Here is an 11894-nt window from a genome sequence, read left to right as displayed (position 1 = left end):
GAATTGGCATCATAATGAACTTCCGCTTCATGCACATCCAAGGAGGAAGGTTATACATGCATAGAGTCACGGGTCAGGTGTTGTGATTGCTGCTCTGCTCCCCGAAAGGATTAATGCCATCCACTCTTAAAGCAAACCATACATTCCTTGGGTCACGTGCAAACTGAGCCTAGTACTTTCTCTCGATTTTTCTCCACTGCGACCCGTCAGCAGGTGCTGTCAACTTCCCGTCTTTCTTACGGTCCTCACTGTGCCATCGCATCAACTTGGCATGCTCTTCGTTTCTGAACAGTCGTTTCAACCGTGGTATTATAGGAGCATACACATCACCTTCGCATGAACCCTCTTCCTGCGGGACTCACCCTCAACATCACCAGGGTCATCTCGTCTGATCTTATACCGCAATGCACCGCATACCGGGCATGCGTTCAAATCCTTGTACGCACTGTGGTAGAGGATGCAGTCATTAGGGCATGCATGTATCTTCTCCACCTCCATTCCTAGAGGGCATACGACCTTCTTTGCTGCGTACGTACTGTCGGGCAATTCGTTATCCTTTGGAAGCTTCTTCTTCAATATTTTCAGTAGCTTCTCAAATCCTTTGTTAGGCACAGCATTCTCTGCCTTCCACTGCAGCAATTCCAGTACGGTACCGAGCTTTGTGTTGCCATCTTCGCAATTGGGGTACAACCCTTTTTTGTGATCCTCTAACATGCGATCGAACTTCAACTTCTCCTTTTCACTTTCGCACTTTTCCCTTGCATCAACAATGACCCGGCGGAGATCATCATCGGGCACATCGTCTGGTTCCTCTTGATCTTCAGCAGCTTCCACCGTTGCAGCATCACCGTATTCAGGGGGCACATAGTTGTCATCGTCCTCTTCTTCTTCGTTGTCTTCCATCATAACCCCTATTTCTCCGTGCTTGGTCCAAACATTATAGTGTGGCATGAAGCCCTTATAAAGCAGGTGGGTGTGAAGGGTTTTCAAGTCAGAGTAAGACCTCGTATTCCCACAGCTAGGGCATGGACAACACATAAAACCATTCTGCTTGTTTGCCTCAGCCACTTCAAGAAAATTATGCACGCCCTTAATGTACTCGGAGGTGTGTCTGTCACCGTACATCCATTGCCGGTTCATCTGTGTGCATTATATATAATTATGTGTGTCAATAGTAAGAAAATTAGATAAGTATCTATGTAAAGTAAGAATTTTCTTTTTCAGAAAGAAGATAAGAACAAGAGGCTCACCACGGTGGTCCCGGCGACGAGATCGGCGCGGGCGATCGACGGCGGTGAAGACGGGGACGGGGCGTGATGGACCGCTAATATAAACCTAGACAAATCTCGGGAAAAATGGAGCTCGGAGGTCGAGCTTCGAGAGGAGAAAGCTTAACTAGTGTGGCTCGGGCATTTCATCGAACACCTCATGTGCATAGGAGGTGAGCTAGAGCACCCAATGCCCTCCCCCTCGCCGGCCAGCAAAAAACAGAGCACTGTGGAGTGCTCTGCTCGCCGGCGATGGGGTATATATAGGCAACTCATTTGTCCCGGTTCGTGGGTGGAACCGAGACTAAAGGCCTTCCTTCTGTCCCGGTTCCTGCCATGAACCGGGACCAATGGTTGTGGGCCAGGAGCGAGGCCCATTGGTCCCGGTTCGTGCCAAGAACCGGGACAAATGGGCCCAGACGAACCGGGACCAATGCCCACGAGGCCCCGGCCGGCCCCCTGGGCTCTCGAACCGGGACAAATGCCTCCATTGGTCCCGGTTCGTGGCAGAACCGGGACTAATGGGCTGGCCAGGACCGAACGAAAGCCCCTTTTTCTACTAGTGTCGCGTCCACATTTGCTTTTCGGCTGATATGGACAATGGAGCCAGATCTGCTCTTGAAAAATTTGCCTCATTTAGCATTCGCACATCTTGAGCATCACTTTCGATGATCACCTTGAAATGTTCAAGAGTAAGACGAATGCCATCACGGAGTGCCAAGGCTTCCATAGTGCTTGCATTTTGTGCAAATCAATACCAAGTTGCTTGGTCCCGAAGAACAACTCTCATACTACCATAGCCATCTTTCTCGTAATAGCTCGCGTCAACATTGACCTTGATGATCTCGGGGCATATCCAGACCGATTTCTCCCTTGGCTCTCATGTCGTCTTTGAGCCCACTAGCGCAGCTAGATCGTGGATGGTACCAATGGCCCATTTGAAGTTCTCCATGTCTCCTATTGTTTCTTTCAGTCCAAATCGTCCGCCCATTTGAAGTTCTCCATGTCTCCTATTATTTCTTTCAGTCCAAATCGTCCGCCCATTTGAAGTTCTCCATGTCTCCTATTGTTTCTTTCAATTCAAATCGTCCTGCACCCACACAAAATGATAGCAGCATGCAGTTCTGAAACTTGATTGCCATCAAGAATATCTACAGCCCATGAATCCGGATGAAGAGAAGGGATCCTGACCGGAAGGAAGCAACGACGTTCAATCATCTCCTCAACACCACAATCTTCACAAAACAGAATCTGCTCAACATGTCGTTCTTGCAGAACATGGACATGCCGTCGACAAAAGAACGTGTGCAGGTTCCATCAAGCACATGGATCAAAAAGACAAAAACCATGGGGTCTAGCGAGTCTATGTCACTTTGCCAGCAGGCTAAATTCTAATACCTGCCTTGTCTGCTTCCATGCAAGCAAGGTCGAGATAACAGATTCCCTCAGGTCGAGATAACAGAGACAACACATGATCCAAGCAATTGAGTCAAGAGCTAATATTGTGTTGGGAATTAGCACACAAAATACACTTGTGGTTAACTGAAAACTGCAGCGGAAACAAGTAATCTGAGCACCACATCCTGTACTAATTCAAGGATCGTTGCTTAGCACGGAAGGAAACATATGCAGCAGCATATATTGAGGCAGAAAATGTTACTCTGCAGGCAAGACACTCCTCAGCATAGTGTCTTGTGGTAGGAGTAAGTTTTCCTGACAGCATCAAGCATCAACAAAGAGACACCAGATTTTTACGTGGAAAACCCCTCAACTTGAGGGGAAAAACCACGGGCCGAAGCCACCCAAATCCTCTTCCACTATTATCAAATGTGGGATACAACAAGTTCTTCTCTAGACAGCACTAGAGGATCTCGTACATCAAGTTTTCTGAATCTTGGATGAACACAACAAGATTTGGGGCTCAAGAAATAGGGATTGGAACAATCTCACCAAAGATGGTGGAACTGAAGCTTGAAGGAGACAAGGTAGTGGATCTGGACCATCACAACCTTGGGGAGGAGCTCCCTTGCTTCTTCCTTCAATCTTCCTCTTCTTCCCTTGCTCTCTTGGTTTTCTCTCTTCTTCTCTCTTGGAGGATGAACTGATTTTCGTCACTCTTGGTGGTGGCTGCTGGATGGAGGGTAAAGCATCCCCATCCACACATGTGCAAAGTCCAAAATGACCCTAGGTCATAACCCTAATGGGTAGTGGGCTTATGCACCTCTTTGGGCTGCCTAAAAGGCCTCAAATGGTCATCTCCTCACAGCCCACATGAGGAGGATATCCCAACATATTGGTATATTATATATATACACACGAAGCGCTAATGCACTACATTAACACGACGACTCCATAATTTGCGGCATGCAATTCTAGGACGTACTAGTAATTTAAACGGGGAGTGAGGCTACGCCAAGGCGTTCTTTTAGGTGGTGGTTACATGTTCAGTGACTTTCGGTTCTCCAAGGCACCAGGCACAGCACAAAAAGGGTCCCTCCTGTCTTCACCTTGGGAACTTGCGTAGGTGATCCGAAATCACCGCGATGGTGACCAAAAGACCGGCTAAGTACGGGGTGTTCATCCTTCCGCCCAGATGAGCTTGAAGATGTTCTTGCTAGCTCCCGTGTTGACCATGCCGCTCTTGTTCTTCAGCATCTCCTCCTGGGCACGCCTATCGCGATCCTTCAAAGTTACAAGGATAAACTTTTAGTTCTACAGACATGCTGAATTGTTATGTACATCAATTGCGCGAGGAGCAGCTAAGGATGTGTGTGTACATACACTGGTCACAACTGTTCCAATGAGTAAGTAAGATTGTATAAGTTGTATATGTAAAGAACATTGTACAAGTTGAAAGGAAAAGAGGACTCACAAGCATGGTGTATGCCTTAGCAAGCGAGAGAAGGGTGGGGTAGAGACTCGTGACAACAAGAGCAGCTTCATTCGTCACTTGTGGCACCTAATTTACATGCACAATAAATGAGAAAACTACTGCATGAAATGGACTACCCGGCAAACTTTGGTGGAGGTGGCCGTATTCGGCCAGTTACCTGCATAAGCTGAAGGGCGAATATATCGCTCATAGTGACCTTCTCAAGGTCAGAACACCTCTTCACAAACTCGTCGTAGGTCAGGCAAAGTCGAGAGGTATCAGCACCAGCAGAGAAGTTTCTGCTGTAGTAATCAATTATAGAGCCCGTGAGGTGGCCGTATTTCTATTTAGTGTCAGCATACCCAGTGGTTCTTTGGACATCAAATCCTTCAAGAACCTCAGTGGTGAAGCAGCTGAAATAGAAGGCATATGGAGCAGTTAATAGGGCATACAACTGACATCCTGAACGGAAGGAATGATACTTCATAATGTTAAACAACGAGAAAAAAGCACTGCCATTCAGGGGTTAACATGATCGTCCAGGCTTCATGAGAAGAGTACATACACTGTTTTAACGCTCTCTGATCCATCTATAGTGTTTACATCCCCTTCAACTAGATATATTAGCTTCCTTAGCCCACATTTCTGCAAAGGATACAACAAATGGAGGTATCACGTCGTATTGTTGCTAAAATAACCACAGCAAACCCCTATATATGGACAAGAAATACTCTTTGGGAAGAGATGCACAATCTACAGGCTCAAGCTTATGTCTGCTAATAACATCGTCCTTCATCATCTCATACCCAAATATGGGCTATGCTTTTCAATTAATGATAACAAAGAATAAGGGAAAAAAACATTGTAGAATACCGGCTAACAACTTCAACTGCATAGGCAATGTCAGGCCTAGTGCATACCATGGCATACATCAAACTGCCCACAGCAGATTGGTAAGGTACTTTCCTCATTTCTTCTTTCTCCTTCTTGCTTGTAGGACATTGTTTAGAATTCAGTTTGTGATGGCCTACAAGCGGAGAGATAACAGATTTTGCATCTTTCATATTGAACCTTTCAAGTACCTTCTCAATGTATCTTTCCTGTGAGAGCCAAAGCAGCTTCTTTGATCTATCATGGGAGATCTTCATGCCAAGTATTTGCTTAGCTGGTCCTAAATCCTTCATGGCAAATGATTTACTCAATGCCTTCTTGAGAAGAGCAATCCTCTTTGTGCCATTTCCAACAATCAGCATATCATCAACATACAACAAGAGAATAATGAAGTCACCCTCGGCGTACCTCTTCATAAAGACACAATGGTCAGGTTGTGCTTTATGGTAACCAAGCCCAGTCATAAAAGACTCAAACTTCTTGTACCAGTGCCGAGGAGCTTGCTTCAAGCCATACAAGCTCTTCTTCAATTTGCGAACTAAGTGCTCCTTGCCTGCAACCATGAATCCCTCTAGCTGCTCCATGTATATCTCCTCCTCTAGGTCACCATGCATGAAAGATGTCTTCACATCAAGTTGTTCAATTTCCAAGTCCATGGTGGCAGCCATGCCAAGCACAACTCGGATCGAAGACATCTTGACCACTGGAGAGAATATCTCACTATAATCAATGCCCTTTTTGCGACTGAATCCTTTCACAACCAATCTAGCCTTGTACCTTGGATGTGAGGTGTTTTCTTCAGTCTTCACTCTGTACACCCACTTGTTCTTGAGTGCTTTCTTGCCTTTTGGCAGATTCACCAACTCAAAAGTATCATTCTCATACAGGGAATTCATCTCATCTTGCATGGCTTCTGACCATTCTTCCTTGTTCTCATCAGACATTGCCTCCTCATAGCATGAGGGCTCACCTGCATCTGTCATCAACACATATTGATGTGGTGGATATTTAGAAGAAGGAATGTGACCTCTTTCACTTCTTCTTTGCTGCTGCACTGGTGGTGAATCAGGTGGATTTTCGTTGGCATCATCATTACCAACTTCATCATCATCATCACTTGATGGCTGCTTGCCACTTTGACTTGTATTGCCTTGATCAGTTGCATCTCCACTGTCTTCAGTGTCATCATCTCCCCCATGATTGTCATGCAGGAGAGGAGGAAGAATTGGATCCATATCAACCTGAGGTGTGCTGGTCATTGGCTTCTCTGGTTTCCCAATATCTTTTACTGTTTCATCTTCAATGAACACCACATCTCGACTTCTCACAATCTTTCTATTGGCTGGATCCCACAACCTGTAGCCAAACTCTTCACTTGGTTGGCTGAGGTAGATGCACTGCTTTGTCTTACTATCAAGCTTGGATCTCTCGTCCCTTGGAACATGTACAAATGCCCTGCAACCAAAAACCTTCAAGTGCTTGTATGATACCTCCTTCCCTGACCAAACTCTCTGAGGAATATCACCTGCAAGAGGAACTGAGGGAGATAGGTTAACCACATACATAGCATTCATCAATGCTTCAGCCCAAAATGAATTAGGTAAATGAGCATGAGAGAGCATAGCTGTGACCCTCTCTGTGAGTGTCCTGTTCATTCTCTCTGCAAGACCATTGAGCTGGGGTGTCTTTGGTGGACTCTTCTCAAGCCTGATGCCAACATTTCTGCAATACCTTTCAAAAGGACCTCTGTATTCACCACCATTGTCTGATCTCACGCACTTCAATTTCCTGCCAGTTTCTCTTTCAACCTTGGCATGGAACTCCTTGAAGGCTTCAAACGTTTGGTATTTGTGTTTCAGCACATACACAAAAACCTAATGCTCCACCATGAGATTTTTCAGTCATGGAGCAAACGTCAGTGTGCACAATATCAAGAACATTTTCTGCACGATGTGGAGGAAGTGTACGAAATGCAACCCTATGTTGTTTGCCAGCAAAACAATGTGCACAGGGTTTCAAGGATATACCTTTCAACTCAGGGAGGTACTCAATGCGAGCAAGAGCATGCATGCCCTTCTCACTCATATGCCTAAGCCTCTTGTGCCACAATTCAACCGAAGTGTCTTTTTCAGCAACATTCCACACCTCATTGCACAACTTGGTTTTAGTCACATAGAGATTACCTTGCTTACTTCCTCGAGCCACAATCAAAGAGCCTTTGGTGAGCTTCCATTTTCCTTCACCAAAATAACTAGGATGTTTGATATCATCAAGCTTGCCCACTGACAACAAATTCAGCCTTATGTCGGGAACATGCCTCACATCATCGAGCACCAATCTGCAACCTGTGTTTGTTTCAATGCATATAGAGCCCTTGCCAACAATTGCTGACGAACCACTATTTCCCATCCTCACTTGGCCAGTAACACCACTACTGTAAGATGTGAAATACTCCTTGTGTGATGTGATGTGGAAGGACGCTCCTGAATCCACAACCCAACTCATGGCATCATCAAGAACAGCACTATAGCAATCTTCATCTTCAATGACTAGATAGTCCTCATCTGTTGCGGTCATGGCTGAACTGCTCTCAGCCTTTTGCTCGGTTTTCTTTGTGAGCTTCCCATCTGCAAGCTCTCTTTTGTACTTCCTGCACTCGCTCTTTATGTGTCCCAGATTGCCACAATGAAAGCAAGTAATATCTTTTCTCTGTTTTGACTTTGATCTCCCCCTGGGTTTGCTTTTGCCTTGCTAAAATCTTGTATTGCTGCTTCCACGGTTCTCATTCTTCCCATGGGTTTCAGCCACATACGCATCAGAAGAAGAGGCATCACCCTTTTCCTTCTTTTTGGCTTCTTCATTCAGCATACTGTTCTTCACCATCTCCAAAGTCAGCTTCCCATCCGGAGCTGAATTGCTAAGTGACACAACAAGCGTGTTCCAACTATCAGGCATGGAACTCAGCAGCAACAATGCTTGCACCTCATCCTCAAAGTTGATCTTCATGGCTGAAAGTTGACTTATATGGCATTGCAAGACATTTAAGTGCTCAATCACACTTGTGCCATCTCGGTACTCAAGCTTTGCAAGTATTTTGATCACCGAGCCCTTGTTCATTGATGTCTTCCTCTCATACATAGACTCCAACTTCTGCCACATCTCATATGCATTTGTGTCATTTGCAACATGGTGGAAAATATTGTGGTTGATGTAACCGAATCATACCTACTGCCTTTCTGTGCAACACTCTCCATTCTTCTTCCGTGACACCTGTGGGTATCTTGTCTTTGACAATTGGCTCATACAAATCCTTGCAATAAAGGATGTCTTCCATCATGGGCTTCCATAACGAGTAATTGGAAGAATCAAGTTTTATCATGCCACTTGTAGTAGCGCTTTCTTCCAAAGCCATTGTGAGCAGCACTTCCAGCAACAATCAAGCAACTGGAATTTGCAACCTTCTAAGCAACCAAGGCTCTGATGCCACTCTGTTGGGAATTAGCACACAAAATACACTTGTGGTTAACTAAAAACTGCAACGGAAACAAGTAATCTCAGCACCACATCCTGTACTAATTCAAGGATTGTTGCTTAGCATGGAAGGAAACATATGCAGCAGCATATATGGAGGCAGAAAATGTTACTCTGCAGGCAAGACACTCCGCAGCCTAGTGTCTTGTGGTAGGAGTAAGTTTTCCTGACAGCATCAAGCATCAACAAAGAGACACCAGATTTTTACGTGGAAAACCCCTCAACTTGAGGGGAAAAACCACGGGCCGAAGCCACCCAAATCCTCTTCCACTATTATCAAACGTGGGATACAACAAGTTCTTCTCTAGACAGCACTAGAGGATCTCGTACATCAAGATTTCTGAATCTTGGATGAACACAACAAGATTTGGGGCTCAAGAAGTAGGGATTGGAACAATCTCACCAAAGATGGTGGAACTGAAGCTTGAAGGAGACAAGGTAGTGGATCTGGACCATCACAACCTTGGGGAGGAGCTCCCTTGCTTCTTCCTTCAATCTTCCTCTTCTTCCCTTGCTCTCTTGGTTTTCTCTCTTCTTCTCTCTTGGAGGATGAACTGATTTTCGTCACTCTTGGTGGTGGCTGCTGGATGGAGGGTAAAGCATCCCCATCTACACATGTGCAAAGTCCAAAATGACCCTAGGTCATAACCCTAATGGGTAGTGGGCTTATGCACCTCTTTGGGCTGCCTAAAAGGCCTCAAATGGTCATCTCCTCATAGCCCACATGAGGAGGATATCCCAACATATTGGTATATTATATATATACACACGAAGCGCTAATGCACTACATTAACACGACGACTCCATAATTTGCGGCATGCAATTCTAGGACGTACTAGTAATTTAAACGGGGAGTGAGGCTACGCCAAGGCGTTCTTTTAGGTGGTGGTTACATGTTCAGTGACTTTCGGTTCTCCAAGGCACCAGGCACCAGGCACAGCACAAAAAGGGTCCCTCCTGTCTTCACCTTGGGAACTTGCGTAGGTGATCCGAAATCACCGCGATGGTGACCAAAAGACCGGCTAAGTACGGGGTGTTCATCCTTCCGCCCAGATGAGCTTGAAGATGTTCTTGCTAGCTCCTGCGTTGACCATGTCGCTCTTGTTCTTCAGCATCTCCTCCTGGGCACGCCTATCGCGATCCTTCAAAGTTACAAGGATAAACTTTTAATTCTACAAACATGCTGAATTGTTCTGTACATCAATTGCGCGAGGAGCAGGTAAGGATGTGTGTGTACATACACTGGTCACAACTGTTCCAATGAGTAAGTAAGATTGTATAAGTTGTATATGTAAAGAACATTGTACAAGTTGAAAGGAAAAGAGGACTCACAAGCATGGTGTACGCCTTAGCAAGCGAGAGAAGGGTGGGGTAGAGACTCGTGACAGCAAGAGCAGCTTCATCCGTCACTTGTGGCACCTGATTTACATGCACAATAAATGAGAAAACTACTGCATGAAATGGACTACCCGGCAAACTTTGGTGGAGGTGGCCGTATTCGGCCAGTTACCTTCATAAGCTGAAGGGCGAATATATCGCTCATAGTGACCTTCTCAAGGTCAGAACACCTCTTCACAAACTCGTCGTAGATCAGGCAAAGTCGAGAGGTATCAGCACCAGCAGAGAAGTTTCTGCGGTTGTAATCAATTATAGAGCCCGTGAGGTGGCCGTATTTCTTTTCAGTGTCAGCATACCCAGTGGTTCTTTGGACATCAAATCCTTCAAGAACCTCAATGGTGAAGCAGCTGAAATAGAAGGCATATGGAGCAGTTAATAGGGCATACAACTGACATCCTGAACGGAAGGAATGATACTTAATAATGTTAAACAACGAGAAAAAAGCACTGCCATTCAGGGGTTAACATGATCGTCCAGGCTTCATGAGAAGAGTACATACACTGTTTTAACGCTCTCTGATCCATCTACAGTGTTTACATCCCCTTCAACTAGATATAAGAAATGGAGGTATCATGTCGTATTGTTGCTAAAATAACCACAGCAAACCCTTATATATGGACAAGAAATACGGTTTCTTTGGGAAGAGATGCACAATCTACAGGCTCAAGCTTATGTCTGCTAATAACATCGTCCTTCATCATCTCATACCCAAATATGGGCTATGCTTTTCAATTAATGATAACAAAGAATAAGGGAAAAAAATCTCCTCGGCTAAGATTAGACTCAAGCAACATCAAATCACATGGGATGGCATGCGGGCATAAAACATGGCTGATCAAAAGACACTCAGCATGTTGCAGGGAAACATTCCTTTCGTATTCAGCATGTCTGGAACCCAATTGAAATCTAAAATAAACAAGATATCACAAAGTTCTTCATCTAAAAGAAAGAAGCACAGATCCGATGCGCTGCTGCTCTTCGTCAAAATAAAATCTTCTTTATCTAACTGTTTAGAGATTCCTCCATACCTGTGCCGCCAAACAGGCTAATGACTATGCCCATCAACTTATTTGCAACATGACCAAAACAATGTGTTGTGTTGCCACAACTGCTGATCAGGATTGTCACAAGAAACAAATGGTAATCTACGATACAATATTTTTATCACTATCAGTGAGAAAAGCCTTGGCGCAGCGGTAAAGCTGTTGCCTTGTGACCATGAGGTCACGGGCTCAAGTCCTGGAAACAGCCTCTTGCAGAAATGTAGAGAAAGGCTGCGTACTATAGACCCAAAGCGGTCGGACCTTTCCCCGGACCCTGCGCAAGCAGGAGCTACGTGTACCAGGCTGCCCTTTTTTACTATCAGTGAGAAATTGAAAGCATGAAGAACTGGGAAAGTTAAGATGGAAGGTTTATAATATTAATGACAAAAATCAAAGCTATTTTCAGATAGTACCTTCAGTCTTAGTTTTTGATCTTTGTATCTGTTATCTTTAATTGAGCCGAGTAAATCATCCACATTTTTCCTTTCAACAATGAAATCAAGAACATAATCCGTGTCAAGTTCTTTATGGCGAGCAATCCAAAGAGCATCTCCAACAGGCAAGTGTTTAATCTGGATGACATGGTTCGAACAGAAGGATCAGCAACAGTTCAATCTATGCAAAGCAACTTTGTTAATATTATTATGCTGTCTCCTTGCACACAAGCAAGAAAAAAGTGCAGTCAGCAATCATCGACATATCAGATAATTAATCCAGCAGTACAGGGCATTTAATTTAGAGCCGCGTTGATGCATATAATGACTTTTAGCAGTGTATTATGGTTGTCTGAAGAAATGTAACAAGGATAACACCGACGGCGAGGATGGCGGCGACGTCGGCGACTTCACCGTGCTCAGCGCGTTCCTCGACCCGTATGTAATCTCGAATATT

At 44.9% G+C, this 11894-nt stretch overlaps 1 pseudogene; it reads right to left on the bottom strand.

Annotated features, from left to right (window-relative positions):
- Positions 1-3845: 3845 nt before the first annotated feature.
- Positions 3846-11702, bottom strand: LOC123160265 (crossover junction endonuclease MUS81-like; annotated as a pseudogene).
- Between the last annotated feature and the right edge of the window lie 192 nt (positions 11703-11894).

This window comes from Triticum aestivum, chromosome 1D (genome assembly GCF_018294505.1).
Source record: "Triticum aestivum cultivar Chinese Spring chromosome 1D, IWGSC CS RefSeq v2.1, whole genome shotgun sequence".
Classification (NCBI taxonomy): domain Eukaryota; kingdom Viridiplantae; phylum Streptophyta; class Magnoliopsida; order Poales; family Poaceae; genus Triticum; species Triticum aestivum.
The sequence above is the reverse complement of the archived record's forward strand: the minus strand, read 5'-3'. Positions and strand labels throughout refer to the sequence as shown.